The 26,474-nt window shown below is 39.8% G+C and overlaps 1 protein-coding gene across 1 annotated transcript in view; it reads left to right on the plus strand.

Annotated features, from left to right (window-relative positions):
• The window catches only part of Kif4a (kinesin family member 4A), a 101,002-nt gene that overhangs the window by 13,233 nt on the left and 61,295 nt on the right, over nt 1–26,474 (plus strand). The window lies entirely within an intron of this gene.

Raw genomic sequence — 26,474 nt, forward strand, 5'->3', positions numbered from 1 at the left:
TCTGGTCCAGTAAATTTTAGTTTTATCTCCACTCACATATAGTTAAAATATTCCTATTCCAATTCTGTTGTTCCGAGTACCTACTATCCCTTGCAAATGTTGTCATGTGTAAACCTTATCAGCTTGGCTTCCATATCTTTGTTCAAGTTGTTGGTTAGAGAAGTGTGAAAGCTGATGCTATTGGAAACCATCTGGTATGACGACCCAGTGATATGCAGGAACTATTTCTTGGGCATCTGTCTTTCATTTCTGCTCTGGTTTTATAGTCACACTTTGGGTTTTATTTAGTCTTTGTAATATAATTGTGGAGGTTCTCATACCTTCCTTTTCTCTTTTTAGCTGTTTAGTTCTGAGTTGTTTTCTTTGGGAGATGTACATAATTGAGATCTAACTCAGCATATTATATTTAAAACTACATGTCAGTGGATTTAGTATAGTCACAGAGTAGTGCAGACATCACAACAGCCTCATCTCAGAATGTTTTATTACCTCATAGAGAAGCACCACAACCTATTAGTACCCATCCCCAATTCCCATCTATCTCTAGATGAAATATAGGACCTTTGTGACTGACTTCTTAGTGTCGGATTTATTTGCAAGGTAAGCTCATGTAGCATGTTAGTCAATACTTCATGCTTTTTGTTTGTTTGTTTGTTTGTTTTTGTTTTTTCGAGACAGGGTTTCTCTGTGTAGTTTTGGTGCCTATCCTGGATCTCACTCTGTAGCCCAGGTTGGCCTCAAACTCAGAGTTCTGCCTGGCTCTGCCTCCTGAGTGCTGGGATTAAAGGCGTGTGCCACCACCGCCCAGCAATACTTCATTCTTTTTTATTGCTGAATAATATTCAGCTGTATGCATATACCACATTTTGTCCCTTCATCAATTATCCAATGTTGGCTGTTGTAGATATTATTCTCTAAGCCTCTCTAAATATATTTTTACGTGACAATTTGTTTTTGTTTTGAGATAGCATCTATTTCTGGCTCACCTGGAATTCACTATGTAGACCAGGCCAGGATCTCATAGGATCCATCTGCTTCTGCCTCCTAAGTGCTGGAATTAAAGGTGTGCACCACTATGCCTGATCCCAGACAAACTTTTAAATATATCTTGATAATACACCAAAATAAATTTTAGAATAATTTTATTTTTCCCCCAAAGAAACTAATATTCATTCACAGCCACTCCCTCCTATCTATCAATCCTCTCCCTCTACAAACTTGACTCTTTGGAGCATTTCCTATAGAAGGAATTATGCAGTTAGTATGTGTCCAGTTTTCACAGACTGATTTGGGTTTTGAGACAGTGCTACAGATTGAACCTAGGTTATTGTGCATGCTAATCCTGAGCTCCAGCCTCAGCCCTTCATTGACTGTTTTTTCTCAAAGCATGTTTTCATGGTTCATTCATGCTGTGGCATATACCAATGCTTCATTAATTTATGGAAAATTGAAATTTCCCACGTTTTATTGACATAGTCTTCCCTTGACAAATTTGTTTGTTTGTTTTTTGGTTTGGGGTTACTATGAATAATGCTGCTATGAATTTGTTTGTTTTTCATGTACCCCAGGCTGGTCTTGAACTTTTGATCTTCTCGCCTCCACCTCCAAGTGCTGGTATTACAAGCATGTGCCACCCACTGTATTGATTATGAATATTTGTACACAAGTTTTTCTTAAAGATGTATGTTTTCATTTGTCTTTGGTATCTAAGAATTGAATTGCTGGTCTGGTACTTGCTGTGTATACTAGGCTGTCCTTGAATACACAGCAATCTACCTGTCTCTGCCCCTTGATTAAAGAAAGGCATGTTCTACCATACCAGGTATTTATATCTTTTTAATTTTAGCCCTCCTAGTAGGTATCAAATCGTATCTCATTGTGGTTTTCATATATATTTAATTAAGGGCTAAGTATGTTGAACATGGTTTCACATACTCATTATTTGTATATCTTTTTGGAGAAAATAACTGTGTCTATCATATTTATGTCTGATTCATTTCAGTTAATTTTGGTGTGTCATTTTAAGATTATTTCTTCATTTCCAATCTTTTGCATGTGGATATCTAGATATCCATTATCATTGGTTTGAAGACTATTCTTTTCCCACTGAATCTTGTTGATCTCCTTGTAAAGAAGCAATTAGACTCTTCTGCAGATTTGTGTGTCTCTCTGTTTTCACCAGTGCCTTCCTGACTTGATTAGTGTAGTTTTGTAGTCAATTTTGAAGTTGAGAAAAGTGATGCCTCTAACAGCTTTTTTTTTTTTTCAAGATTGTATTAGTTATTCAGGGTTCCTTAAATTTCCATGGCAATTTGAGGATGAGCCTGATTGATTTCCATGAAGAAACCAACAGGAATTTTCATAGGTGTTGCATCCAATTAGCAGATGTGCGTGGAGAGCATTGTCACTTCAACACTGTTGAGTCTTACAGTCATGAACGGTGTCTCTTTTTCTTACTGTCTTTTAGTGAGCTTTACAGTTTTTGAAGTAGTACTTTAATGCTTCTATTAATTTTATTTCTAAGTATTTTTCAAGCACCATTAAAATGGAGTTGTTTTCTTAATTCCATTTTGAAGTTGTTTATTGAGTGTAATATAATTGATCATGTATCCATTGCCCTGCACAATTTATTGGTTCTAATAGTTTGGTTAGATCTTTCAGGATGTCTGTTTACAGGAGTGTGTCATTTGTGAAGAGAGAATTTTACTTTTTTCTTTCCAGCCTGGATGCTTTTATTTCCTTAGTGCTTTTTCTTTTCTGCGCATGTGTCCTTGCTTGAAGCTTCATTATGTTATTTGATAGAAGTAGTAAGTGTGAATATTGTCATGTTCTTGACCTTGAGAGAAAAAACACACCAGGTTTTTGTAAATGGCGACAGAGTTTTCTGTCCTGACCGCCAGGTCCCAAATAAACACACAAAAACTTATATTAATTTATATTAATTACAAAATGCTCGACCATTAGCTCAGGCTTATTATTAACCCATTTCTATTTATCTATGAATTGCCATGTGGCTGTGGCTTTACTGGTTTCTCTGGCATCTTGCTTCTTGGGTGGCTGGCTCTCGTCTGTCTCAACTCCGCCCTTCTTCATCCCAGTTCCCAGTTTGATTGTCCTGCCTAACTTTATCCTGCCTTGCTATTAGCCCAACAGCTCTGTTATTAACCAATGAGAGTACTACATATTCACAGTGTACAGAAGGATCATCCCACAGCAGTTTTTTTTACATAAGTGTGTGTGTGTGTGTGTGTGTGTGTGTGTTATGCATTTTTCATAGAAGTCTCCACACGTTGAAGCAGCACTGTCTCGTTTGTTTGTTGAGCATTGCTTTTATTGTGTATGGGTATTTGTCAAGTGCTTTTTCATCATCATCATTTTTGACATGGTCACATTATTTTTATACTTTCATTTATTCCTTGTTGTTGTTTGTTTTCAGTTTTGTAACTGCCTTGAGTTAATTCTGTGTAGTTTCTCTTCTCTCTAGCTTGCTATCACAGAAGTTTCTGCTTACTTAGTTTAGTGATTAGCTAGTTAGTCACAGATTTCCTTAAATGGTTGTACTCACAAATCTTCCATCATTTACCAAGGGCTTTGTGCATGTAGGGGGCACACCTATACTCAGGCACTTTACAGCTCTGTTTTAGCATTCATTGCTTGAGCAAATCTCAAATATTATGTATACTTTCCCCCAATTATTTGGCCTTTCTTTGGATATTTAGAATTGGCTACTGTTGTTTTTCCTCTTTTTAGGTTTATTGAGTTTTATTTTTACAACTAAACATCAAGTATGCTCAAGATAATGTCATGTTTTGATAATATGAATTCATTGTGAAATTATTAGCACAGTCAAACTAATTAATATATCCATTACTTCACAGTTATTTTTGTCAGTGTTAGCTGTGGAGAGACACCATGACTATGGCAACTCTTATAAAAGAAAGCTTTTAATTGGGGAATTGCTTACAGTTTTAAAGGCTTAGTCTATTATCATCATGGTAGAGAGCATGGTGGCAGGCAGGTATAGTGCTAGAGAAGTAGTTGAGAGCTATGTTCTGATCTGCAAGCAGAGACAGAGAGACTGAGACTGAGCCTGGGCTAGGCTTTTGAAACCTCAAAGACCCCTCCCCAGTGACACACTTCCTCTAATAAGTAACACTTTTAATCCATTCAAATATAAGGGATGACTAAAAATATTAACAAAGTAAAAAATGAGGCTGAAACAAAAGAATTATAAGTTCTAGGCAGGACCTTGAGACTGGGGCTGGAGAGATGTCTCAGCAGTTTCGAGAATTTGCTGCATAATCATGAGGACCACAGTTTGGATCCCAGCACTCCTTAACAAGTCAGACATCTTGCCAATGCCCACAGCTCAGAATGGGGTGGAGACAGGAGCATCATTGTGGTTTACAGGCTTCCAGCCTAGTTGAGAAAACGTGAATCCCAGGTTCAGGAGAGACCCTGCCTCAAAAGAATAGGCACAAAATGATGGAGGAAGACACCTGATGTCCTCTTCTGGCCTCCATGTTTACATGTACACAAATAATGAGTCATTAAAAATAAGGCTGATTTTAGTTACTTTTGCCAAAGAAGAACAAAATGTAGGAAAATAGAACCAAATGGAGATCATATTAAACAAAATAAGTCAGTCAGAAAGAAAAATATCATGTTTTCTCTCATTGTGGATCCTAGATTTTATATAGATACATAAAATCTTTTGTGTGAGTGTGTGTGTGTATGCGCATGTATGTGCATGGACTTTCATGTTAAAATTAGAACTATTCAATATATGAGCCACCACATTCTGCTCCCTGGCCCCCATAGGCTTGTAGCCATATGCAAAGACGCCTTCACTCCAACTTCAATAGTCCCCATTGTCTGTCAGTCTCAACACTGTTTAAAAGTTCAAAGTTTCTTCTGAGACTCATGGCAATCACTTAGCTAACCTCCTGTAAAATCAAATTCAAAAAGCAGATCACATACTTCCAACATACAATGGCATATAACCATTCCAAAAAGGCAGAAAGGGAGCATAGTGAGGAAATATTGACCAAAAGCCATCGGGGCAAACTCAATTCTGCATTTCTGTCTGATGTCAAAACACTCCAGATCTCCAACTCCTTTCAGCTGTGTTGACTGCAACACACTTCTCTTTCTTGTGCTAATTCCATACCCTGTAGCAGATCTCCTCTCAGCAAATATCCCACAACCTTGGCATCTCTAACATCTTGGCCTTCAAGGCAATCCAGGCTTCACCTTCAAAGCTTCACTCAATGGCCTCTCCAGGCCTCCATGCAGGGAAAACCCTGAAACACACCTACCCTCAGTGGCTTTCCTTAGCCACAGAGAGAGATCCCACAACTACCTAAAACATATGCAACATTTCCGTCCCACCCAGAAATTTCCTTCCCCCATTCTACTTAACCAATTACTGTTTTCTGGCCCCATAGATTAATTTGGCACATTCTTAAACTTCTTTTTTTTATTTATTATGTATACAGAAGAGGACACCAGACCTTATTACAGATGGTTGTGAGCCACCATGTGGGTGCTGGGAATTAAACTCAGGACCTCTGGAAGAGCAGTCCGTGCTCTTAACCTCTGAGCCATCTCTCCAGCCCTCTTGAACTTCTTATAACTATGATGTAGTGTGTGTGTGTGTGTGTGTGTGTGTGTGTGTGTGTGTGTGTGTGTGTGTCAGTCACACCCAACTTATTTTGCTCCATATATTGTTGAGATTTTTCATTTGCTTTGCAGTACTGACTACTGAACCCATCCATGCCTGTGCATATGCTAGACAAGTGCTGTACTACTGAGCTATGTTCTTCAGGCAGCATAAATGTTTTTGAGACTTATTCATATTCTTGCTTTGATTATTGATTGTTTCTTTGTACTTCTGAATAATGTTCTAGCCTTTGATCATATGATGATTTGACTTCTGTTACATTGTTGAATTATTTCAAATTTTAGCCATTATGAATAATGTTCAGAACATTTACATGCCCTTTTGTGAACATGTTTTAATTTTTCTACAGGGCATAGTTAGGAATTCAAGAGGGTAAATATATGCTTAAGTTGATAAGAAAATTATTAACAGTTCTCTAACATACCGGGTGCCATTTTACATCTCCAGTGTGTGAGGGTTCCCACTTGTTCACATCTTCATAATTCAAATTGTTTCATATCATATTTTTGCTGAGATTTATAGTTCTTAATATTTTCTGTGTTCAAATAGAAAGTATATAAATTGCAAATATTCTTTACAAGGTTGCAATTTACCTGGGTTTTGTTGTTGTTTTGTTTTTGAGATAGGGTTTTGCTTTGTATCTCAAGCTGGTTTGAAACTCACAATATAACCTAAGGTAACCTTCAGCTGTGGATCTTTTGTCTTTGCCCCTGACTGCTAGATTTTGTTTTGCATTTGTGTGTGTGTGTGTGTGTGTGTGTGTGTGTGTGTGTGTGTGTGTGTATTGGTAAACTAGTAGGAATTGGTTCTCTCCTTCTACTAGGTGGGTTCTGGTAATCAAACTCAAATCATGAGGCTTAGTGGCAAGTGCCTTTACCTACCAAGCCATCTTATTGACTCATGAGACTTTTTTTTTTGATTTTCAAGACAGGGTTTTTGTGTGTAGCTCTGGCTGTCCTAGAACTCTCTCTATAGAACAGGCGGTCCTCGAACTCTACCTGCCTCCCAAGTGCTGAGATTAAAGGTATGCACCACTACCTACCCCACCCTAGCCCCAGCTCCATCATACTCATTTTTCATTGAGAAAATATTTTATTATTATTGTATTTTTATATCCCGACTACAATTTCTCCTCCCTCATCTCCTCCCAGTCCCTCCCTCCACCTCCCCTCTGACCCACACCTCCCTATCCATTCCTCCTCGCTTCCTCTTCAGAAAAGGGCAGGCTTCCCATGGATATCAACCAAACATGGCATATCAAGTTGCAGTAAGACTAGTTACCTCCTCTCATATTAAAGCTGGATGGTGCAGCCCAGTAGTGTCCCAAAGGCCAGCAGAAGAGTCAGAGACAGCCCCTGACCCACTGTTAGGAGTCCCACAAGAAGTCCAAGCTACACAACTGTTACATATATGTAGAGGGCTTAGGTCAGTCCCATGCGGGCTCCCTGGTTGTTGGTTCAGTCTCTGTGAGCCCCTATGAGCCCTCGTTAGTTGACTTTGTGGGTTTTCTTGTGGTGTCCTTGACCCCTTTGGCTCCCACAATCCTTCCTTCCCTTTTTCCACAGGATTCCCTGAGCTCAGTGTAATGTTTGGCTGTGGGTTTCTGCATCTGTTTCTATCAGTTGCTGGATGAAGCCTTTTTATGACAACTGGGCTAGGCACCAATCGATGAATAAAGGCATCATTACATTGACTTTTTTTTTGAGACAGGGTTTCTCTGTGTAGTTTTGTGCCTTTCCTGGAACTCACTTTGTAGCCCAGGCTGGCCTCGAACTCACAGAGATCCGCCTGGCTCTGCCTCCCGAGTGCTGGGACTAAAGGCGTGCACCACCACCACCCGGCTACATTGCCTTTTTTTGGTCAGTCATATTTGGTTCTATTCTAGGTCTCTGGGCCTGCCTCTGGGTCCTGGCCCTCCAGACAGTGTCAGGGGTGGACTCCCTCTTATGGTATGGGTCTCAAGCTGGACCAGTCAGTCATTGGTTGGCCACTCCCACAATTTCTGTACCACCTTTACCACGGCACATCTTATAGGCAGAATAAATTGTATGTGAGGGTTATGTGGTTGGGTTGGTGTGTCAGTCTCTCCGCTGGAAATCTTGCCTGGTTATAGGAGATGGCCAGTTCAGGCTCTGTATTCCCCATTGCTAGGAGTTTTAGCTAGGGTCACCCTCCTAGATTCCTGGGAGTTCCCATTTCATTAGGTTTCTAGCTCGTCCCCAAGATGACCCACCAATTCCAATTCCAGTTGTCTTTCCTAGTACTCTCTACCTCCATTCCCCTTCCACCTGATTCTTCCTGTTTCCACTACTCCCATCCCCCTCCACCCATGATGTCTATTCTATTTCCCCATCCCAGGAAATTCATGCTCTACCCTGCTTGGGTCCTCTTTGTTACCTAGCCTCTCTGGGTCTGTGGACTGTAGCCTGGTTATTATCCTTTTACTTTACAGCTAACATCCACTTATGAATGAGTACATACCATGTTTGTCCTTTTGGGTCTGGGTTACCTCACTCAGGATGATTTTTTTTTAGTTCCATCCTTTTTCCTTCAAATTTCATCATGCCATTTTTTTAACAGCTGAGTAATACTCAGTTGTGCAAATGTACCACATTTTATTTATCCATTCAGTTGAGAAATATCTAGGTTGTTTCCAGTTCTGGCTATTACAAACAAAGCTGCTATGAACATAGTTGAGCAAGTGTCCTTGTGGTATGATGGAGTGTCCTTTGGGTATATGCCCCAGAGTGATAATAGCTGGGTCTTAAGGTAGACTGATTCCAAATTTTCTGAGGAACTCCCATATTGATTTCCATGGTGGCTGTACAAGTTTGTATTTCCACCAACAATGGAGGAGTGTTCCCGTTATCCCACATCCTTGCCAGCATGAGCTGTCACTTGTGGTTTTTGATCTAGCCATTCTGACAGGTGTAGGTGGGGTTTTCCTGTGTCTCAGCAATTGCTCCCAAATAACTACACAGAAAATTATATTAATTATAAATGTTCAGCAGATAGTTCGGGCTTATTACTAGCTACCTCTTACAACTTAAATTAACCCATAATTCTTAACTAATTTCTACCATGTGGCTCATGGCTTGTTACTTCATTTTGTACATGTCCTGCTCCCTCTATCTACATCTGGCTCTTGACTCCCAACTTTGCCCTTCTGCTTCCCAGTGTCCTTAGTCTGGTTTTCCTGCTTACCTTATCCTGTCCAGTTATTGACCAGTCAGCTTCTTTATTAAACCAATCATAATGTAATTTACACAGTATACAGAAAAATTGTTCCAAAATAGACAGGTATAAGATGGAATCATCAGCATTTCCCTGATGGCTAAGGATATTGACCATTTCTTCAAATGCTTCTTAGTCCTTTGAGATTCCCCTGTTGAGAATTCTGTTTAGATCTGTACCCTATTTTAATGGAATTGTTTGCATTTTTGATGTCTAGTTTCTTAAGTTCTTTATATATATTTATATATTTTGGATATTAGCCTTCTGTTAGATGTAGGGTTGGTAAAGATCTTTTCCCGTTCTGTAGGCTGCTGCTTTCTCGTATTGACAGTGTTCTTTGCTTTACAGAAACTTTTCCATTCCATGAGGTCCCATGTATTAATTGTCAGTGTTAATGCTATTGGTGTTCTATTCAGAAAGGTGTCTCCTGTGCCAGTGCAGTCAAGGCTGTTGTCACTTTCTCTTCTATCAGGTTCAGTGTATCTGGTTTCATGTTGAGGTCTTTGATCCACTCGGACTTGAGTTTTGTGCAGATATAGATTTGTTTGCATTCTTGTACAAGCAGGCATCCAGTTAGACCAGCACCATTTATTTGTTGAAGATGTTTCATTTTTCCATCATATATTTCTGGTTTCTTTGTCAAAAATCAGGTGTCCATAAGTATGTGGATTTAAGTCTGGGTCACCAATTAAATTCTGTTGACCTAAGTGTCTGTTTTTATGCCAATACCAAGCTGTTTTATTACTAGAGCTTGAGGTCAGGGATGCTGATGCCTTCAGAAGTTTTTATTGTACAGGATTGTTTTAGCTATCCTGGGTTTTTTGTTTTTCCATATGAAGTTAAGTATTGTTCTTTCTAGGTCTTTAAAGAATGTTGTTGAGATCTTGATGGGGTTTTCATTGAACTTGTAGATTGCTTTTGGTAAGATGGCCATTTTTACTATATTAATCCTACCAATTCATGAGCATGTAAGAACTTCCCATTTTCTGATATCTTCTTCAGTTTCTTTCTCCAAAGACTTGAAGTTATTGTTATACAGGCCTTTTACTTGCTTGGTTATAATTACCCCAATATATTTTATATTATTTGTGGCTATTGTGAAGTGTGTTGTTTCCCTGATTTCTTTCTCAGCCCATTTGTCATTTGTATATAGGAGGGCTACTGATTTTTTTCTAGTTAGTCTTGTATCTAGCCACTTTGCTTTATCAGCTGTAGGAGTTCCCTGGTAGAATTTTTGGGGTCATATACTATCATATCATCTTCAAATAATGATACTTTGACTTCTTCCTTTTCAATTTGTATCCCTTTGATCTCCTTTTGTTGTCTTATTGCTCTAGCTAGAACTTCAAGTACTATATTAAATAGATATGGAGAGAGTGGACAGCCTTGTCTTGGTCCTGATTTTAGTGGAATTGCTTTGAGTTTCTCTCCATTAATTTGATGTTGTCTATTGGCTTGCTGTAGATTGCTTTTATTATGTTTAGTTATGTCCCTTGTATCTCTGATCCCTCCAAGACTTTTATCTTGGAAGGTACTGGATATTTTCAAAGGCTTTTTCAGCATCTGATAAGATAATCATGTGGGGTTGTTTCTTTCAGTTTGTTTATATGGTACATTACATTGACAGATTTTTGTCTGTTGAACCATCCCTTCATCTCTGGGATGAAGCCTACTTAATCATGGTGGATGATCTTTTTGATGTTATTTGGTTTCAGTTTCTGAGTTTATTGAGTATTTTTGCATCAATGTTCATGAGGGAAATTGGTCTGTAATTCTCTTTCTTTGTTGAGTCTTTGTATGTGGTTCAGATATCACTGTAACTGTGGCCTCAAAATGAATTTGGCAATGTTCCTTCTGTTTTTATTTTGTGGAATAATTTGAGAAGTGTTGGTATTAGCTCTTCTTTGAAAGTCTGGTAGAATTCTGCACTAAAACCATCTGGCCTGGGCTTTTTTTGTTTGGGAGACTTTTGTTTTGTTTTGTTTTTTGAGACAAAGTTTCTCTGTACCTTTGGAGCCTGTCCTGGACTAGCTCCGTAGACCAGGCTGTTCTCGAACTCACAGAGATCCACCTGCCTTTGCTGAATTCAGGAGTGCTCAGATTAAAGGCATGCACACCACACCCAGCTAAGTATGGATATGTAAATTAAGTGCCCAAATATGCCTTGATCTGTTTCTGGGTACTTTAAAAAATAAAAATTATGATGGTATGGTGCTGTGTACCTATAGCTCCAACAGTTGGAAGACTAAAGCTGAAAGATCACATGGGTCTAGGAGTTTGAGGTCATCCTGAGCAATAGAGATATTCCACCTCAAAAATAAATAAATAAGGAAAGCTGAGAAGATGGCTCAGTAGTCAAAGTGCCTGGGGTGTAAGTATGAGGACCTGAGTGTGGCTCCCTCAGACCCACATAAAATCAGGTATGACTGCATGTGGCTATAATTCTGGATCGGAGAGGCTAAGAAGGTAGAGTCCCAACAGCTAGCTATCCATCCAGTCTAACCAATCTAGTGTGAGTTTCAGGGAGGCACCCTATTTCAAAAATAAGGTAGGAAGCAATAGAGGAAGACACCTAACAATCTCTGGTCTCCACACATATATACATAGGTGGATCATACACATACCCCACCACAACCACACACATATACACAGATAAAACATTTAAATAAATTAATAAATATTGAAGCTTCTAAATCCATATATATGGGCTAGAGAGATGGCTCAGTTAAGAGCACTGGGCTGCCCTTCCAGAGGACCCAGGTCCGATTCCCAGCACCCACATGACAGCTCACAGCCATCTGTAACTCCATCCAACACCCTCTTCTGGACTCCTTAGGTAATGCACCACATGGTGCACAGACATACATACATCCTTACATATAAAATTTTTAATTAAAAAATTAAATCTAGGGTTAGGGATTTAGCTCAGTGGTAGAATGCTTGCCTAGCAAGCACAAGGCCGTGGGTTCGATCCTCAGCTCCAAAAAGAAAAACAAAAAATAAAAATAATTAAATCTATATCGTTTCCCTACTTATTTGGGGCTTCAGTACTTTTCAGTATTTTCCTTGTAGACATTTTACTCATGTTTTTAACTACTCCTAGGTGATTGTGTTTGTGTGTGTGTGTGTGTGTGTGTGTGTGTGTGAGAGAGAGAGAGAGAGAGAGAGAGAGAGAGAGAGAGAGAGAGAGAGAGATGGATGTTGGGGTATGAATTTGGAGTCTTGTGCATGCTTGGCAAGTGCTGTGCCCCACTCAGCAATCCCTTTTTTTTTCTGGTTGTTATTGGTGCTTCTGTTTTTTGCAACAGTTTTGTTAAGTAACCCAAGATGGTCTGGAACTTGTTATGTAGCTCTGGCTGACCTCAAATTTCAAGATTCTTCTGCCTCTACCTCCCAAGTACTGGGATTACAGATGTGTATCACCAGCTGGTAATAAGTTTTGGCACTGCTGTAGGCATATTTTAAACTTTTATTGAGGGGCTGGAGAGATGGCTCAGTGGTAAGAGCCCTGGCTTCTCTTTCAGAGGTCCCAAGTTCAATTCCCAGCAACCACATGATGGTTCACATCCATCTATAGTGGGATCTGATGCCCTCTTCTGACATAAAGATGTACATGCAGTTAGTGCACTCATATATCTTTTAAAACTTTTATTGATTTTTAATACTCAGAAAATTATACTCCTATTATTATGTTTATAATTTTTTAAAAAAAACCAAGCAAGTCTGTGTCATCAACATGAAGTCTTTATTTTTCAGTATTTTATCTTTGATTATACATGTTAATGGGCTTCAGTGTCATATTTCCATATATGCACACATTTTGTACTAATTAAATCCAACTTCTTTTTATCCATACCTCCAACTCTTTCCTATGTGTATTATAAATCACTATTTCTTGTTTAAATAGAAAATTTTGAACTTCCACATGAAAGAGCACATATTATATCTTTCTGTTCTGACTTACTTCATTTAAAATAGTGTCCTCCAGTTCTGTCCATTTTACTTCAAAAGACAAGCCTTCATTCTTTAATGCTAATAATATTCAATTGTGTGTATATATTTGTGCCAAATTAACTATCTGTTGATGGGCACCTAGGCTGATAGTTAACTTCTCTATCATGTTTAGTGCCACAATAAACATAGTGCAGGTGGATATCCCTTTGGCATACTTATTTCATTTCCTGTGGCTATATAGTCACAATTGGGAGAGCTAGGTAATAGAGTTGATCTATTTGTAGTTTAGCTAATGTTCATACTGTTCTCTGTGAGGGCCATACTAGTTTCCACAAACAGTATATACGATTTCTTTACTCTCCACATCCTTGCCGGCATTTGTTTGTTTGTTTGTTTTGTAACCTGCATTCCCAACACTATAGAGGCAGTTCAGGCTTAGCCATAGTGAACTCAAGGTCAGCTTCAATTACATAGCAAGACTGTCTCAGAAAAACGAAGGAAATTCACAGTGTATCTCAGTGATATAGTACTTGTCTTGGTTTTAGTCCCTGTCATCACTAAATTACTTTGGAGACTATTGTTTTATTAATATGAATTTTACAGTTATTTTTTCTATTTTTGTGAGGAATGTCATTGGTATTTTGATGCAATATGGGCACTTTGCCTTTTTTCCCCGAGACAGGGTTTCTCTGTGTAGTCCTGAAACTCATTCTGTTGACCAAGCTGGCCTTGAATGTGGTGATCCTTCTGCCTCTGCCTCCAGAGTGCTGGATTAAAGGTTGTGTGCCACCACCGCCTGGGACAGTATGGACATTTTAACATCTATTGTTCTAACCTACAAACATGAGAATGTTTTTCGTGTGTGTGTGTGTGTGTGTGTGTGTGTGTGTGTGTGTGTGTGTGTTGTTCATTTTATCTCACCAGACTTTTTTACATTTTCATTGTATAAATGTTTCACTTCCAGTATACTTTTGTAGCTATCACAAATGAGACTGTTTTAATAATTTTTAAACAGATTCATTATTAACACATAAGAAAGATTTTGTTAATTTTGAATCTTGCTTTTACTGAGTTCATTTATTAATGCTAATGGTTTTCTGATGAAATACTTTACCTTTCTCTGTGTATGGAATCATATTATCTCCCCACATGGATGGTTTACCTTCTTTAAGTTTGTTTGTGGGATCAGAGGTTTGAACTCAGGTTCTCAGGCTTGCACAGCAAGTGCTTTATCCACTGAACCATCTCCTCAGTCCTACATTTTATTTCCTAACTTTACTTTTGGTATATATAAAACAAAACTCACTTATTACTTTTATTGAAACAGGGTTTTACCATGTAGCCCTGGCTGTCCTGGAACTCAATATGTGGAGTTCTCAATATGTAGAACTCAGTAGGCTGCCTTCGAACACACAGATCCACCTGCCTCTGCTTCCCAAGTGCTAGGATGAACTGGTCAAAAATAAACTTATTAATATTGATTTTGTATCCAGCAACCTGATTTGCTCTAGGTTCAGGAGTCTGTGTTACCATTTGTTAGTACCACCATGCAGAAGATGCACCATGAGTATTTTAATTGTGGGAACCAATCGGTTCTTTTAGTACTTATCTTATCCGACCTCTCTGTGCATTGACCCTTCAACTAAACTTTTTTAAAATAATGGCTTTTATTCTTTGGGAACTACATACAGTATGGGAGGCTTGCCCTAGATGGTGCTCACTATGCCAGTGTCTCACCATAATAGAAAATTGACTTTCCCACCGGATACGTAACGCCAAAAGCTCCTCGGCTAGGGCTGGGACTGTGTAGCTGCCTCCCCTCCCTGCTGGGATTTTGTCCATCTTGAGCTCGCACAGGTCGTGTTCATAGTGTCACAGGTGTTGTGAGTTTAGTTACGTCTCTGCCCTCTTTCCTTGATATCCTCTACCACCTCTGGCTCTCAGCATCTTTCTACTCCCTCGTTCTCATCTTCATTCTCATAGGTCCCCGAGAGGAGGCTGTGTGATATGGATGGATGTCCTATTTTTAGGGCTGAGCACTCCACAGTCTTGTATTCTCTGTATGTTGCCGGTTGTGTCTCTGCGTTAATTGCCATTTACTGCAAGAGAAGTTTCTCCAACGAGAGTTGAAAGATACACTGATGTATGGGTATAGCAGTGAGTCTTTGGGAGTTGTTTTAATGCTGTAACTGACACCCCCCCCCCTTTTTTGAAATTTTCTTGATTTGTAAACCCTTACTATCTTAGTTCTTTTTTGAATTCACACGATTCCTTTTCTTCTTGCTGTTCCATTAGGTTAATTATTGCTCTCAGCATGATCTCCCCAATTAGGAGTGAGTACCCACTACCTGCTGTTAGTTCTTCCTTAGCACTATTGTGGAGATGCACCCACTTCCATTCTGTCCCTGCTGTCTCTGCCAAGTTTGTAGCATCATCCTGTACATCTGGAAAATAGCTTCCTGACTGACCATTAAAAGGCATTCCATTCCAAATATCATAGCTAGACCAAGCTTCTTAAGATGCCACTTTGTAGGTGATACCTGTTCCAGATAGGAACGGAAGCAGCATGTCCTACTTACAGGATGAACTCTAAACACTGCCACTCCAGGCCCTTTGTCCCCAAGCTCTGGCCTAGCTCCTCTGTCTTCTTTCATAGCTTCCCTGCCCACACTATCCATTCAAGCCCCGCGGCCCCACAACATGCTCAATTTCTGAATACTTTTACCACAGCTTTCTCCTCCTTTGACCAGAACACAGTGTGTGCCTGCCCTACCCGACTCTCACCTCAAACTGTCTCTAACACAGCCTTTCTTAAGCCCAATTTGTCTTGAAGGGTTAGACATTGCCTTTTAAAAACGACTTCATGTTCTTTTTTGTCTTAAAATCCTCTAGTACCAGGCAATTGTGATGTGATGAGAAACACTCTCTGGCCCTGTGTGTTGTCAGCCCACACCCATCAGTTACATTGTCTTTCATCACTTACCACTATCCAGTGAGTTGTGTTGATCCGGACCTCAGTGCCATTATACCTGAGTGTTCTGTGCTGGGTTTTCTCCCCTCCCCATTGCCTTCAGAACATCTAAAGATGAACTACTACTTGTCCTTAATGGGCCTTGAAATCTGCTCCATCACCTATATCTACCCAAGCAAGAAGCCAGGACACCACTCCTCCTCCTCCTTCTTTCACTCAGACTTTTCCCAGTCTCATGCCTGACTAGGTCCTGTCCATCTTACCTTTCTGTCCATCAGAACGTTTTATTCCTCATCATTTCTTTGACAACAAGCATAGGAAGGTAACTGGTCTCCTTGTCTTCAGTTAGGCTCCCATGTAAGCATCTAGCAGCCAGCTACTAGGGCATCCTCCTAGCACCATATACTTCTGCTTAGAGTGCTCTCGGAGCTCTTCACTGTGACCCCCATTGCTTAACCATATAAATGCCCTAGCCCTCTGGTGTGGCTAGCTTCCTTACTGCGTAACCAGACGAGCTGTGCATTTGTGAAGATCGGAGGACAATTTAGGGGAATTGGTTCTCTTCTTCTACCATGTGGTCCCAGCAAAGAACTTGGATTTTAGTCTGAACAGCAACAGCCTCTACCTTCTGAGCCACATTGATGGCTTTCCCATTGTGTTTTTCCCTAATATTTTGTGATATTTTCCAAAATTACTATAAAGAAGATTGATAGACAGACTCCTATATCTAGCATCTGCATCAACATTAATTTCTGTATTTCTGTTATCACATACCTATTCATCTCTCCATTCACCATTGCATATCTTTTTAAAAGTATATTTTAAAGTAGATTGTACCTTAATACCTTCTTCTGTATCATTAATTGGCATTAAAATGTGTGTATGTGTATTTTCCCCCAGTGCTGGGGATCAAACCCAAAGCCTCCTACATACTAGAGAAATATTGTACCACTGTGCTATATTCTCAACATCTGTTTCTGCTCTTTTGAAACGTAGTCTCACTATGTAGTCCAGACTGGCTACCTTAACCTTACCCCAAGTGTTGCAACTATAGGTCTGTGCCACTATACCCACCTAGTTTATATTTAAGTCAAGTACATACAACTGAAAATGTGCATTTTAAGTATGTATTAGTAGAATTTTCAATAATATGCCCAAATGGCAGTAATTCAAAGGCTTATTAGTAAGATAGACATTTCCTTTCTTAGTATTCTTTTCATTGTAATTTGGTTGTTGTTTTACCCCATTAAACTCTGAGTTGCAAGGCCATCTCTGCCACCTCTCCCCAGAACCATGCCTGCCACACAGGAGATGGTCTGTATTCTTGGCTGGATCAATAGCTATCTTCTCCCTAGGCTTCTAGTCCGTGCTGTATGCCTTCCTCACCTCACTCACGCTCAATATCCAAAATGTCGGGAAACCATGTTATGTCTGTGTCTTAAATACATCTAAATAGTCTCTTCCTTCTTTCCCACTACTCTTATTCCCACTTAAACTTCTAAAACATTTTCCGTTTTGACTTTTAGATTTGGCCAGCCTTAAACTCTGTCCTCCTGCTTCACTTCCTGAGTGCTGGGTACTCAGGAGGTACAATATTCACACCCAGCTTTAAAATTCCATTTTAATCATGTTTACTCCTTCCTTAAACTCTTGTTTCCAAGCTGGGCAGTGGTGGCACACACCTTTAATCCCAGCCCTCAGAGGCAGGTGGATCTCTGAGTTCAAGGCCAGCCTGGTCTACAGAGCAAATTCCAGGACAGCCAAACTCTGTCTCAAAAAAAAACAAAACAAAACCAAAAAAACAAAAAAACCTCTTGTCTCCCATCATCTGTAATAAATTTATATCTGCATTCTCCTTAGAGATGGTGTTTTAAGTTTTTTTCTTTGAGACAGAGTTGGGATTATTTTGTTGTTGATCTTTTTTGGTGGGGGGGGCACATGCCTTTAATTCCAGCACTCAGGAGACCGGCAGGCGGAACTCTGAGTTCAAGGCCAACCTGGTCTACAGAGTGAGTTCCAGGAAAGGCACAAAACTACACAGAGAAACCCTGTCTCAAAAAGAAAAAAAAAGAATATGGAGTTCTTTGACTACATGTTCAAGAATACTTAGGTCATATTGTAGTTCTATTTTTAGGTTTTGTTTGTTTGTTCATTTTTAGTTTTTTGAGGAACCTCCATTCTGACTTCCATAGTGGCCACACTTCTTCACATTTTCATCAGCAGCAAATAGGGCTTCCCCTTCTCCTACATCCTCACTACCTTACACTAACTTCTGCTGGCTTCCAAAGGCACTTGAGTGCACAATCCCCTTGGTTCCCCATATACACATAATTTAAAAGTAATTACATAAAATATTAAGAAGCAAAAATGGATTTTAGATGCATTTGTATTTTTATTTATTTATTTTTGTTTGTTTGAGACAGCCTGTATCACAGCCTGGCCTCAAACTCAGTTAGCCGAGGCTAACTTTGAACTCTCAATCCTCCTGTTTCCAGCTCTCAAATTATGATACTGAGTAATTCTCTAAGAATCTGTGTGGGGGCCAGTAGTGCTAATGTGCAGGCCTAAAGATCTCAGTTTGATTCCTGGCTCCCACAAGGTGGCAAGAGAAAAGCAGTTTCAGAGAGCTGCCCTCTGACCTCCACTTGTCTACCAAGGCATGTGTATCTGCACATGTACACAGAGACATACTTGCTGAACAGAAGAAATTGAAATGTATTTTATTTGTTTGTCTTTGGGTATGCGCACATGAGTGCAGCATCCCACAGAGGCCAGAGGAGGGCTTTGATTCCTCTGATGCTGAAGGTACAGGTATCTGTGAGCCACCGGACTTGGATGCTGGGGACTGGACTTGGGTCCTCTGTAAGAGTAGACTGTGCACTAAACCATTAGGCCATCTCTCTAGGCCCCCTCAAATCTGTGAATATGGGGAGGGTGAGTACACATGGGTGTAAGTGTGTGTGTAGACCCGTGATGGACTTGGGTGTGTGCCTTGATTACTCTCTCTGTTTGCTTTGAAACAGAATCTCTCACCCAGCCTGAAGCTCATTGATTGATTCAGCTAGGCTAGCTACCCTGTGAGCTTCAGGGATCCACTGTACTAGGGTCACAGGGATGTGTTGCCACCCTTGGCTTTGTACATGGATTCTAGGGGCTCCAAACTTAAGTACTCATGATTACCCAGCAGGTTCTCTAACCATTGAGCCATTTTCCTGCCCACCATAAGAATTTTATAGCTATTTTATATTAATTTGCATATCAAAATTCCCCATTATTTCTGGGCGTGATGACTTGTGTTTCCAATTCTAGCACTCGCGAGGCTAAGGCATTGGGATTGGTACATCTTCACGGCCAGGTTGTGCTTCTCAATGGTACTTAATTTATGATGGCTCAGTGGTTAAGAGTACTTGTTGCTCTCTCAAAGGACCTGAGTTTAGATTTCAGTGTCCACCTGCCTGTAACTCCAGCTCCAGTATCTTCTGGCCTCCTTGGGTATCTGCACTCACGTGACAGATGCTTCCATAGACATACATGCATATAACTAAAAATAAATTTTTCTATGTTAAAAATGCTGTGTGTTCGAGAAGGGAAATGTATGTGAGATGTATGAAGAATTTTCAAAACTCAAAAATAAAGCTGGTCATGGTAGCTCACACCTGTAATCCCAGCACTTGGGAGGATGTGGCAGGAGGATTTCAATGGATTCAAGACAGTCCTTGGCTAGAGTGAGATCCTGTCTAAAAACAAACAAACAAAACCCAAGGGGCTGGAGATATGGCTCAACAGGTAAAAACACTTACTGCTCTTTTGGAGGACCCTGGTTTGGTTCCCAGAACCCATGTGGCAACACAGAACCATCTGTAATTCCAATTTCAGGGCATCCAACACCCTTTCCTGGCCTTCACAAGCCTTGCTTGTGCATTTTGTGCACATATATACAGGTAGAAAGTAAAAGTAAATCTTTTTAAAAACACTAAAAATTAAAAAAAATCATAATGCCATTAAAAAGTGGGCAAAGAAGCAAATACCACATTGAAGAGTGTATGTAGAAGATAGTAAGTAAATGAAAAGATGTCACACCCTTAGTCATTGAGGAAATATAAGTTAAAACAACAATGAGCTATCAGTTAACACTTCTCAGAATAAGTAAAAGGAGAAATAACGCCAATACCAATTCTGGAAGGATGTGGAAAATTTGATATTTTATACATTGTTAGTATTAATTTAAATTCTGGGCCCCACTCTGAAAAAATAGGTCCACAGTTACTCAAGAGTAACCAGGATTCTGAACATTGAATTACAGACTTATAATTCCATTGCTGAAGAGGATGAGCCAGGAAGTTTCTGAAGGTTTGAGGCGGGCCTGGGCTACATAGTACAACCCAGGCTAATCTGGGTTACCTAGTGATAGCCTGTCTAGGGGGGAAAAAAACAGAAACAAATGTGCTTTCCATACAACTCAGTGATTGTGTTACCCAGGATCAGGAAATGAAGAGGTTGGTCACGTGAAACATAAGGGAATGTTGGCAGCTCCTGAATGGAGAATAGTCAGAAATTAGAAAGAACCCAAGTGTCCTTCAGCAGGTGGGAACATTAGTGTCATGGAATTTTCTGTTTATTGAGATGCACAACAAGCTGGAGGAGTTATCAGACTACATAAAAAAAGCTGATCTCCAATCTTACATATTATGGAGACCATTTTGAAAAAGGTTTTTCCTTTAAGTTTTTATTCTCCAGTGACTATTATGTAGGGTTCAGTGCATGTGTTGGAGGGCTGCCTCAAAGACAGCAGCGAAATTAGTTACACTTGATGAAATGCTATACACTGGTAACACGGTCAGGTTCAATGTGTGGTACAGCAGAGGCACTTCTTTAAACAGTTAAAATAACACAATAGTGGTGGTGCACAACAGTGTGGATACAATTAATGTCACTGAACTGTATTCAGACTTACGAAATGTTCCACTGAATTTTTATGCTTCATTTTGGTATAAAAGCAATATGTGGGTTGGGGCTTGCCTAGCAAACACAAGGCCCTAGGTTCGATCCTCAGTTTAAAAAAAAAAAAAAAAAAAAAAAAAGCAATATGTGTTCACTAGAACCGCATCTTGTATTTAGAATTTTGATTTTTTTTCTGGTTAACAAGAGCTATGCAGTACAATAATGTTTTCCTTTAATCTTTGGCAATAACTATGAGCCACAGCTCCCATTCAGGTGCACAGTCCCAAGGGGAAACAACTGAGATTCTGTAGCCCATGTGTTGTTCAGTGAGGACATTGGGTAGGTTGGCTGTGTTAAGTGCATCTTGAAGGGGTAATATTTTTTAACTTATTGAGTTTAACATGACACACCTCCTGGTAAGCTGAGAAGCAACTACTTAAAACAGAAATAATTTAGCCCTTTATATTTTACCATAATAAAAATAATTATTTAAAAACAAATCCCAAATTACACTGCAGAAATTCTGTAGTATCTGGTTCCAGTAATATTCCTGAGGTCCAGAGACTGCAGCAGTTTGAATATGCCTGGCCTCCAGGATACACTCCAATACCTGACCATGACCTACAAGGCCCTTTCTCCTCTGTCTCTTGCTGTCCTATGGCCTCATTGTCCGTCTCAATCTCATAACTTCCATTATGCTCCCTGTAGACCATGTATGTGACAGCTTCTCTCGCAAGCACGTACCTCGGTGTATGTCATTTCCTTTGTCCAAAATGGATGTGCACTCCTCTTTTCTACCTTCCTCTACATCAGCATTGCTCTAGCCACCCTTGGTGATCCAGGTAACATCAGTTCTGTTCCCGAAGCCTTTGTTTACTTTCCCTGTCTCCTAGGCAAACCAACCCATTTTAATTGCACACATCTCTTCCTCTAGCATTACATTTCCAGTTGTTTGTATGTCAGCCTCTCCTTTTAGGCTGCAGTCCTTCAAAAATCAACTCATGTGTTGATTTTTTTTCATTATTTTTTTAAAAGATTTATTTATTCTTCTGTACATTGATGTTTTGCCTCTACGTATGTCTGTGGGAGAGTGCCAGGTCCCCTGGAACTGGAGTTACAGACAGTTGTGAACTGCCATGTAGGTGCTGGGAATTGAACTCGGGTCCTCTGAAACCATCAACCTGCTCTTAACTGCTGAACCATCTCTCCAACCCCTCATATAAATCTTACAATAGTCCTATAAAGTAAATACCATTACTCATCTTTATATATGTGAAAGCTAACTAGCCCAGTGCCTAGAGATTGTGCATAGCCACCAAATGTACAGTGAATGAAAGACTTGGGTGGGGGGTGTCGATAGGGAGGCTGGAGGATGAGTCAGGTTTGCTATTGATTGGGTGACCTTCTAAAGGTAACAACAAAGGAACAGTGTTCGAGGTGGAGTAGGAGTGCAGCTCCACAGATTCTGTTCTGTTCAGGATTGCTGTGCAGTGCCCGAGCCTAACCAAGGTAGTCAGCGAGCCTCCCAGTACAGATTTGGATGTCTGTCCGGAGAAGGCCCTGTCTGTGGATACAGTTTTCAGGCACTGCTAGTAGGTAGATCCTTGGAACTCTAGGCATGAAGGAGGTTAACCAGAAGAAGTACAGACTAAGAAAAGATTAGAACATGGTTACAACGAAATAGCAACATTTAAGAGACAGATGCAGAAAAGCTTCTATAATGTAGCTAGGGAGTGATTGACAATGGGGATGACTAGTGTAGTTACACGGCTCTAAAGAGAATTTCTAGTTAAAGTCGTGATTTGTTATTATTAATTTGTGTGCAGATAATTATAATTATTTTTTAATCTTGAGACTTAAAAATTACATTTATTAATTTGTATGTATTTGTATGTGCATGCCATGACACATGTGTGATCAGAGGACAACTTGTGTGTATCTGTTCTCTCTATTGTGTAGGTTTGGGGAATGGAATTCAGGTTGCCAGCCTTACCCACTGAGCTATCTTGCCAGCCTGAATTTTCTGTTTTGAAAAACCTCCTGTTCATTTCCCTTTACACTTCATAGCATTAGCATCTTAATTATCATTCTTTCCTGAATTTTAGAGATTATTTTTATGAAGTCCCAGGTACTGGCATTTGTCTATGTTCCTTGGTCTCCAGCAACAAGATTTCTATCATGCAATTCTAGAATCAGTTATTCTTTCTGTAGTAACTTGAAAGCAAAAGCAGCCACATCTGTAATCAGTCATAGTTCTTTCTGGATGAAGTAATTATCAGAGTAGATAAGGGATTTCAGCCTCATATGACTTAGCACATAGCCAGATTATCTAAGGTTTTCTACCCTTTAACAAGAATTACTTGTATATGGCTCTCAACAGATGACATTTTATTTTTATAATAGTCTCATGATTTAAGGAAAGGATTGCCCTTGTTTTATAGAGAAAGAAAATTTATATTATGTTGGTAAATGACTGAGGCCAAGTTTCAGCTAAGGTCCTCTGTCTCCTAGTCAAGGGCTCTTCCCACTTTATCTCTTTTGTGTGGTTACCTCTGTATGATTTTTTTTTTTTGCTTGTTTGTTGTTGTTTTAAAACCACACATATCTCAGGCTGCCCTTGAATTTGGCTATATAGCCAAGGTTACTTTCAACTCTACCCTCCTGCCTCTACCTTCGAGGGCTGAGATTACAGGTGTTTACCACCATGAGGGTTTATGCAGTCCTGGCTGTGGAACCCAGGGCTTCCTGCAGTGCATATTAGACAGGCACTCTACCAAATGAGCTACATCCCAATCCCTATGTAAGTTTTAAAATCTGTTTTGGTAGCAGATTATTCCATTCCTTTTTGTCTGGAGAATGCAGCCATATGATACTATTACTTAAGTCTTTCCCAGAAACTTATTTAGCCAGTCTACCTACCTTATATCTGTACATAATTTTCCTTTCATGTTAACCAGGATTTCTCACCTGTGGTACTATTGACATTTTGAATTAAATAACTTTGGGGAGGGGGGGCTTATCTTGTATATTATAGAATGTTCAACATCATTCTTTGTTTTTTTGGTTTGGTTTGGTTTTTTTGTTTGTTTGGTTTTTGGTTTTTGGTTTTTTGGAGACAGAGTTTCTCTGTAGCTTTGGAGCCTGTCCTGGAACTCACTATGTAGACCAGGCTGGCCTCGAACTCACAGAGATCCACCTGGCTCTGCCTCCCAAGTGCTGGGATTAAAGGCATGAGCCACCACCACCCGCTCAACAGCATTCTTAGCCTCTACCTATTAGAAGCAAGTAGCACATGTATAGCTCCCAGCCAAGCTGTGACAATAAATATCTCCAGATATTGCCAGCTGTCCAGTAACAAGCAAGATTGCCTAGTTGAGAACCACTGCATCTAGAGCTGCATCATTTCCCCTACCCAGGCTTTTCTCTACCACAAATCCACCCTTCTCTTTCAGCTGTTGTAATGTGCTTCTGTGGCAGCTTTGAAGTTGTGTTTCTGTTTTAATGTTAAAAACTTCTCCTTTTTATTTATTTCTTGCCACAATGACTAAGGACTCAGTGATACTGGATAATATTCTCAACTCTCCAAATATTCTATTTGGTCTGTTTTCAGTCTTACAGAGTTTTAAAAGAACCATCCTTGCTCACAACATTTTTAAAGATTGATTTATTTCATGTGATGAGTGTTTTGCCTGCATGTATGTATGTGCACTGTGTGTATGCCTGGTGCTCATGGAGATCAGAAAAGAGTGTCAGATCCCCTGGAACTGGAGTAATGGATAATTATGAGTCACAATATGGGTTCTAGGAACCAAATCCAGTTCCTGCAAGAGCAATAAGTGCTCTTAACTGCTGAGCCATCTCCCCAGCCACCTTGACCAGAACTTTGAAGGCTCTGTAAACACTGTTTGCACCACCCTTGCCAAGAATTTACCGTGTTAATGTCTTTTTAAAAATGTTTTCAGGACAGGGATTTTCTGTGTAGTTATGGCTGTCCTGGAACTCCAAGTTCCACCTGCCTCTGTCTCGAAGTGCCAGGATTAAAGGTATACATCACCACCGCAGGCTCCATTTTAATGTCTTAATGACAAAATTAACTAGAAAGCAGAGGGATAATGTGGGGATTAGTTACCTGTATTACAGGCAGATTTGATACTCTCAGCAGGTTCTTCCTGAGTGAAATAAAGTGCTCTGCAAAATGCTGCATTTTCCAACTGGAATAAAAAGAAAACAAAGGGATTGATTGCTTAAGAATACTGTTTTTGATGTAAATGAGGGAAATTTAAGCACGTATATAGATTGAAAAGAAGGAATTAGTGGGGGAAAAATGAGCTGAAGGTCTAAGAATGGGGAAATAGATCAAAGCATCTGGGTCTCAGAGGAAATAAAGGGACTGGAAATATGGACAGAGGTAAAGGGCAGAGCCTTCATAATAACAGTAGTTATTTTCACTGAAACAGGTGAAAAGCCAAAGGAATAAGTAACAACAGCAAAGTAAAGGTTAGGGAGCCTTTGTGTATAACATTAACTCCATGAAGGTTTTGATGAAAGCTACTACTAGAGAGTGAAGGTAGCTTTGTAATATGGAAAATGATGGTTGTTTAGAATAGCTGCCACGTGAGTTAAGTTAGCCAAGCAAGACTGACTGCAGGTCCACTTAAGATCAACAGCATGGCTGTAATGCATTCAACCTATTTGGTTATATTATTCCTTCAGCACTTCGCCCTGCAGAAAGACAGACAGACAGATGGGGACACACACACACACATCTACCTATGGTAGGAGGGGCTGGGTGGATAAGACACTTTCCTAGCATGTGTGGAAGTTCTGTTTCAGTATGGGGAGAAAAATGAGCAGGTCAGATGCATTGAGTGCTTGGGAACACAAAACTGAAATGATTGGTCGTAGGGTTCAGAATAGGCAGTTAATGCGCCTAAGAAGCTAATGTTGAGATATTAGTGTCAAATTGGTAGTCACAAGAAGGGAGAAAATAAGGTCCATGAAAGATGGAGTCATTGAGGTGTTTGGAGCTTTTCATCATGAATAGGACATCTGAGAAAGTTGGCTTAGAGGACAAAAGCTACCTTTTGGCTCAAAGTTGCAAAGGTTTCTGTCTGCTGTCTTTTAGCTGTTCGTTGAGTCTATGGCGAGGTTGAACTCCATTGTGGGGAGGACTGATGGAAGAAACCTGTTCATTTCATCTTTGGAAAGCAGAGTCAGCAGACTAGGGAAGGGTCAGGATATACCCTTCAGAACCATCCATCAGGACCTACTTCTTCCAGCTAGAACCTGTGTCCTAATAATACATTCAACTGGGAACTCATCAGTTGGTCAGTCCATTGATACACATAGGGCTCTCATGATCCAGTCACTTCTCAGTGGCACTACCAACTATGGAGGAAGCCTTCAACAAATAGCCTTTGAGGACACTGTATATCCAAACTATAATAGGGTCATGTAAATATATTTGTTTCAGGTTATAAGGGAATCCAAAGTATGGCTTAATATGTATAAAGTTAAGTAGAGCTAACAGTAATGCTACAAGTTCTTATAGTCCACCTGTACTACTTTCACTAAATACCTTAGGATGGGTAATCAATAAACATTAGAAATTAGTTTTTTACACTTGAAATCTCTGAATATCAAGATGATGTCACCATCAGAATTGGTGTCTTCTCTGTTCCCTCACATGGC

The sequence above is a fragment of the Onychomys torridus genome, chromosome X (genome assembly GCF_903995425.1).
Source record: "Onychomys torridus chromosome X, mOncTor1.1, whole genome shotgun sequence".
Classification (NCBI taxonomy): Eukaryota; Metazoa; Chordata; class Mammalia; order Rodentia; family Cricetidae; genus Onychomys; species Onychomys torridus.